Source organism: Dromaius novaehollandiae, chromosome 7, assembly GCF_036370855.1.
Source record: "Dromaius novaehollandiae isolate bDroNov1 chromosome 7, bDroNov1.hap1, whole genome shotgun sequence".
NCBI lineage: Eukaryota > Metazoa > Chordata > Aves > Casuariiformes > Dromaiidae > Dromaius > Dromaius novaehollandiae.
Window position 1 is genome coordinate 30,714,232 of NC_088104.1, and position 7,188 is coordinate 30,721,419.

Below are 7,188 nucleotides of genomic sequence, written 5' to 3' on the forward strand. Positions count from 1 at the left end.
AGAATCGAAGGTATGTTTCAAATAAGGACTAAAACAACAAAAGCTCTGAAACTAAACACAAAAGAATAGATTAAAACCTGGCATAGGGAGGGAAGTACCTTTTATTCTTTCACCCTAGGAAACACCTCAAAAGGGTTCACGCATATGGAACAAGTGTTGACACAGGCTCAGAAGGCCCAATCTTGGCATCATTCAGATCGCTTGTGCTGCTTATTGTGTTTTAAAGAGTAAGAACTAACTACAAGGAGATTCACCCACACCTGTTTGTTCAGGAGTTATGCACATCTAGCCCGCCCTCAAAGGCCGGGTGAGACTTCTGATTCAACGTGTTAATGTCTACGTCCCTGTCAACTTCTTTGAGCAGCACCCAGCACTTTAAATCTGCTCATACCAATATTAACTTCAAGGAAAGAGAATGAAAGTTTGTCATGTGTCTTTTTTGATCTTGACAGGCACATCTGCCAAAACTCAAATCTAAACTTGGAAGCTCCACACTAACCAGCGCTGAAAATTGCTGTCATTAAACTAAGCTATAGAGACGTAAATATGAACGGCATGTATGCTGACAGCCCACTGTCGGTAAATCTTTGATTCCAGTGAGGGCAACAACAAAGATTTCATCCACCGTATCTAAGTGCAGTAAACATCAAATTCCCACAACACAACATCAATTTGCAGGGCCCCATTTCAGAGCTGAATCCATGCAATCACAGCTGGTAAATACTAACTACAAGAGCAGAATACCCCCCATTCTTTGTCATCTTCATGCCAACAGTTTGTATGAGGGACACTCACTCGATAATGGTTCTCTGCAAGCCGCCTGGCACATTATTTGCATGTTACAACGGGAACAGGAACAGGCCTGCAGGACTGTCCATTTTATTTTTAATTGCATTTGTCATTCTCAACAACCAGAACAAAATTACAAATTGTAAAATGCTTCTAATAACATATTTCAGTTTTCCATTTAGTTGATAATGTTGATTTAGGTTCAATTTAGTACAATTACGGTTACATTTCAAATTTCCTTTCTGTTACTGAAGACATTCTATTTCTGCTCTGATTGCCAATCCATATTCTCTACCATACCACTATGTTTTAAGTGCATTATTTTTCTCATGTCACATTGATTTACAGCTCATAGCATGATCTTACTTCAGGAAATGCTCACACTTCAACATTTTGATTAAATTATGGGATCAATTCAGGTATATTGTTCACCTAGAAATTCTACTGGTTTCAGTGGGGCATTCGGGTGTGCAAGGAATGTAAAGGTAGAGTGGTTCATAAAAGACATGAAGAAAAATATCACAGCTCCTTTACTGGGCATTTTCCTTACTTATTTTCATCCAGTTCTGATAGAAATAAATTGATAGAAATCATTATTATTAATATTTTTCACTTGTTCACTTATGTTCTGTTAAGTGTAATCTTGCACATTTGAATAGCTTAATTTTTCAAATTTAACTATTCACAACTGTGGAGAGTGTCATAAAAACATTTTTGCTTCTTGGGAAGAGTGTGTTCTTTATGCACATGCAAAATTACCTTTTCTGTTCTGTTCTAGGGGTGTATCAAACTTTATCCAGGCTTCTGGCTTAGACAGATAACAATTCATCCCAATTTTTACCTATCAAATAAAGAGAAAGTAGTTCTCTTTGAAGTTATGTATATTTTCATCTCTTTGTGCATACTGAAAACATTGTATTTGAAAAAGAACATTGAAGTTTTATGTCTATATTATTGTGTTATTATTTTAATTTAAATCATTGTTCACATAAAGTGTGAGGATGGCATTCTGAAAGGGAAAAATGGGTTAACTGAGGCAAGACAATACTATTATTTAAGTTTCTATAAAAGAGCTAACATGGTATGCAGTGCTCTGGTATAAACTGAATTACCTGTCTCCTTTCCAGTCTATTCTTCAGATTATGGCAGAGGCCATAATATCTTTCCAGTTTCCTTTTTTTTTTTTCTTTTAAACACATAACAAAACCAAGTTGTCATATCTGAAAATTGCAGGTCTGATGCCTCCCTTGTCTGATTTACGGTAAATCTGTGACACATGCAGAGATCACCTCTACCTTGTGCAGGTAGCATGCAGTTGACCTAGGCAGATATAGCATGGTTTCTGTTATGCCAGCACAGGTCACCTGTTCAGCAAATACAGCTAGCCCTTTCTGGATCCAGACACCCAAAGTACATACTGCCCTCAAATAACTAGATTGTTTTCCTAAATACTAGAGTCTGATTAAAAATTCACCTTACTATGACTAGCAATCATTCCAATGAGCAAAACTTAACGTTAGGGTAGAAATTATATGAATACTTAGACAACTTAATCTGTTTTCAGGAACTGATTTTGTTTTGTTTTATTTTTAAATAAAGAATTTGATAGAGCCATTTTGTCATTTCTTTTTCTAGACATTTCCCTTGATACTACTTTGCAGTATATCAGCAAAGGCATCAGAAACAGACCCAAAGATTCTAATCATAACACCTTAAGAATTAGGCTGTGTCTTAGACGAAGAACATTTCAAAGCAGAATGATCTCTTTTCTATAAAAACAAAAAATAGGAAAATCTATTAAGTCACTCTCCTTTCTTGTATCCCCATTATTAGCTTGAGTATTATACCTCAGGAATTCACAAAAGTATGAAGTTCAAATAGGGAAGGGTCAGACACACAGAACTTTTCAATATGACTTAGAAGTCAGATGTGATTAACAGAGTAGCACGATGTATCACAATCTGGCAGCAGTTAAATGCACCATCCAAGTTGCTCACTGCTCATTCTGCAGACTTCTATTCTATTTCTTCTAATTGTTTCAAATTTTATTTCCTTATTCATTCCATGATGATGAAAGCCTCTGCAAAGAAACAGCAGTAAAATGTTTCTAAAACCCACGCAGGGCTTTATGAAACAGCTGGAGAATGGACTAAATGGAGAATTGTGCATGTACTCTGCAGGGCCTGAAATTTTAAAAAGTGACAACTGATTCTGTTCAGAAAAAACAGGAAATTAGCAGGAATAATGGATTTAGATGAGATACAGTCAAATCTATCATTTGATTTCTCTCTGCAAATCACTAAATATGTTTCTAGCAGCAAAATGCAGTAAGTCATATGCTCTTTCAGCAATGTATTTATATTAAATTAAACTTAGAACTTATAATTTTTGCCTTTTTGATTCAAGCTATGGTTCTTTTACTGTAATGCCTTCGGGACATTTCTCTGCTAAATTTTGCCAGTAAATAATTGAAGAGGTCATTTTGTTATAAATTGCTTTTTGCTTTTCCATTCTGTTTATTTATTTAGTTTATAATGAAGTGATTTTTCAAAACTCTGAAGAGCTACTGTGAACTCAGTATTTTAGCAGACAATGAGACTTTAGACTAACCTTCTCAAACATAGTGAGACAATTCTCAGATCATTGGAGTTGTTTACCTGTGTGCTGATTTTTGCTTTGTTTGCTAAAACTTGGTTCTGCAATTTTTGTGACATAACCCATCAATATCTACGGGAAAGTTCTCTTTAGCAGGGCTCCACCAACTCAGGTACTACAATCAGCAAAGCCCAGTCATACTCTATGTTCATTAATTTTTTTTTTAATATATCTATTTTTTGAGGAAAAAAATGACTGGATTTCTAAAACAATGGCCTTAATAGCAGGGTGTAATGTAAGTACTGTGGTTTTTTGGACAAACCAAACGAATGTTCCTGAAAACACAAAATACCACACTAAAAAAGACACACAGTTACAAACATCGTTTTGGGCAAGGGCAAGGGCAATGGCAAGGGCAAGAAGGAGGGAAGAAACAGCCACTATTTTAACTTACAACATGATGTCTTCTGACAATATATTTTCCAGTATAAATAAATACAAAACCGAGAAGACAATGTCATATGGGCTAACTTATTTCCCATGTACAGAATGATGGACCACATCTGGCACCATAGCAAACCAGTCAACAGAACTTCTTGCTGTGTTGCTCTATCACTATAAAACAGGATTTGTAAGGCAAAGTAATGGTTCTTGTAAAAACATTTCCTCAGCTATATCAATAAAACTACAGCTGTAGTTTTATTCCAAAAGGGCTTGTATTAAGTGATCATTTCTCATTTCCTTCTTTGGACACCCATGTTTCAACTGCTATAATTGTAATACACCATTAAAGAATACTGAAAAATGCATTGCAACACTTTTTATTTGCCAATAAATATTCCCTATTAATAAACAGATCCAAGGTACAAATTGTTATATTTGGAGGACCTGGGGACAAATAGTCTTTCATTGTATTCTGCTCTGTGTTGTTCAAAAGTTCTGATACATAATAATGTCTTTTTCCTAAGGCTTCTATTTAAATCTGATATCCTGGTTCACTGTCAGAAAAAAATTTCTTTTAAATTTATTTTTCAAAAAATTCTAGAATTTATGTACATAATGAGATGCTGTAAACCTGACTCTGTGGATTGATATAATTATATATATAAAAATATTTTTCAAAATACAGACAGTTAAGCAAAATAAAAATTGATAACCTTTCAAAAAATGGTTCGAAACTTTCCAACTTGTACCTTTTCCTTCTAATAAAACATTTGTGAATACTGAGTATTAAAGGGAAATCCAGCAGCAAGGAGAGTAGGTGAAACAATCCACTGCTGGCTTCCTGCATTTCATTTTCCCTTTAACTCTACCCACGAGCCTAATCATTCTAGAAAAGTTTTGTTTCCTTCCCTCTTTTTATCAAGAGTAAAGGCTTTGGATTGTCCTTCCTTTCCAAGGGACATACTGAGAGATGCCAAACGTGAACCTTTGAGCTGGACAAAACAGAGGTATACAATTGCCACTGGCGGTTCGAAACACCACCATCATGAATTGCATCATACAATATAAACACAAGAATACGGAAAAACTTAGGGAATCTTACAAGAGAGAATCTACAGAGCAGAAAAGTAATTACACAGAATGTTACATATGGATTTCTTCTAGAAAGAGACCAGATATCGACTGTACTGTGTAACGCACATACACACCAGTGCCTGCATATCCATCAATACCGGTCGTGAGCAACGGCTTGAACAGAAAAGGCGCCACCAGGAGACTCTCAGGCCAAAAAGCAAACTGGAGCCCAGGCAGCAAGAGTCCAGGAGATCCGGGATATAATGCTTTGCCCTTGTGTGCGAGTGTGAGTGTGTGAGTGAAGAACGTATGGAACCAACCCTGTTACAACCTCCTTTAAATCCTCACAGGTGAATTAATGTGTGGTTCTTACTGTAGCTTTGCAACCCATGATATTCGACTGTTTTGGAAGTGACATTTGGGGATTTATCTAACATACTGTTGGAGCAGTCACAGACAATTTAACTTTCTTGGAATCTATTAGTTTATGTTGCTGCTATAAGAGATCCAAATTAAATTCCCCACAGGGATTTTTAACTGCCATACTAAGATGCAGAAAGTAATTTTTTTTCTAACAATGGGGACTACAATAATGACTGTTGAATTTCATTTTGATAATCACAGATGTTACCAAGACAAAAGAAAAATTCTTAATGAGATTTGGGGTGATTTTTTCCAATGCCGTATACTTGTATGTTTTCAAATCTGTTACTAGTAAAACTGCTTCCTTCATTATAAGATACTGCTTTTCATCTTATTTTATATTAATTTTCTATGTGGCATCAGATTTTGTTCTATAAGTTGCTCTTTTCAGTACCTTCTAGTTGAAGTATTATAAAACCTTTAACTTTTTGCAGTAATGCAAGACCCTAATACATCAAGGAATAGGTGAATGAGATCAGAAGAAGGGAATTTACACAAATCCGTGGCTAGGCACAATTAATTCTCACTCTATTGCTGTTTTATGCATGGCCATAGAAATGTAGTTGAATAAAATGATAAAGCATTTTATTTTGATACAATGAGGAATTAAAACACTTCATTTTTTGAGCAACATCTACACTGTATAGAACAACAGATGAGAGCTGTTAAAAGATAAATTGCTGAACAGACTGGATAAAAATAAACAAATATTCTGATTGTATTTTAAAAATAAAATGATGGAGAACTGTGTACCTAGGATTTTTATTTATTTTTAATAATTACAATTCTTTTAAGACTTTAACCTTTGCCTTTTACCCCTTGCCCAATTCTTTTACTAGAATTAAAATATTCTAATTTATAAGGATTTTAAAAAACTATGTTCATTTCATAGATCTCAAGAGTTACTGAAATCTGTGTCGTGTCTGAATGCTCCCAAAAGTATTTTCAAACTGATAAAGTAAATGCTGATGACCCCATGTAGTTTTAAAATACAGTGTACTTTTTATTTTATATAAAATTTAATTTATCTAAGCCCACCCAAAGTGCAATATCTATCTCTCTAGAACACAGCACACTTTTAGTTCCTGCCTGCCAAGTAAATAGACATGTCCGAGTTATTTATATCAGGGTGCAGATGTCACTCGTTAGATGTAATGTGTTACACTTGAAAATAAATAACAAAAGAGTGCTTACCCTTATATGCATATAGCTGATATACAGGAAAAAGAAATGCATGCTTAAAACACCCCTTATATACTGCTTTGAATATAGACTTCCACCTCTTTTTTGAGTTTATAAATCTCTATATTAATAATACTATATATTCTGCCTACCTCCTGAAAGGCTAGCAGTAAAACAACTGCAGCTTTCTAACCAAGTGCTTGAGTGATATTTTCAGGACATAGCAGCTGTAACCAACACAGAGAGCAGGAGGGGAGGAGACCAAGCTAATGGCAAGGGTTTGAGGAGTCCCCTGCATTATTAATAAGAGGAGATCGCTGAGAGCCATTTCGAATGACTCATTAGGCCAGTTAACTCCCTACTTCAGGAGCAAACGCTGGGTACTCTGAAAGAAAGAAAGGTAGAAACAAAAAGGTAATTAAAGATTATTAGTATAGCAGAGAGTTTTTGGAGCAATCATCAAGCTAGAGAGAAAGTGTTACTTGAAATTCTCAGGAAGGACTTTGAGTGTGCTAGAAAATTAGCATGAACCACTAAAAAAAAAAAATCTGATTACATAAAAAGTGCACCTGACAACCTAGTAAATAAGGAACATCATCTAATTTATACAGGGCCTAAAACACAGCAGCTGTAAATTAAAGCTACAGATATAACACTTGTTCTGCCCAGGATTTAATACCA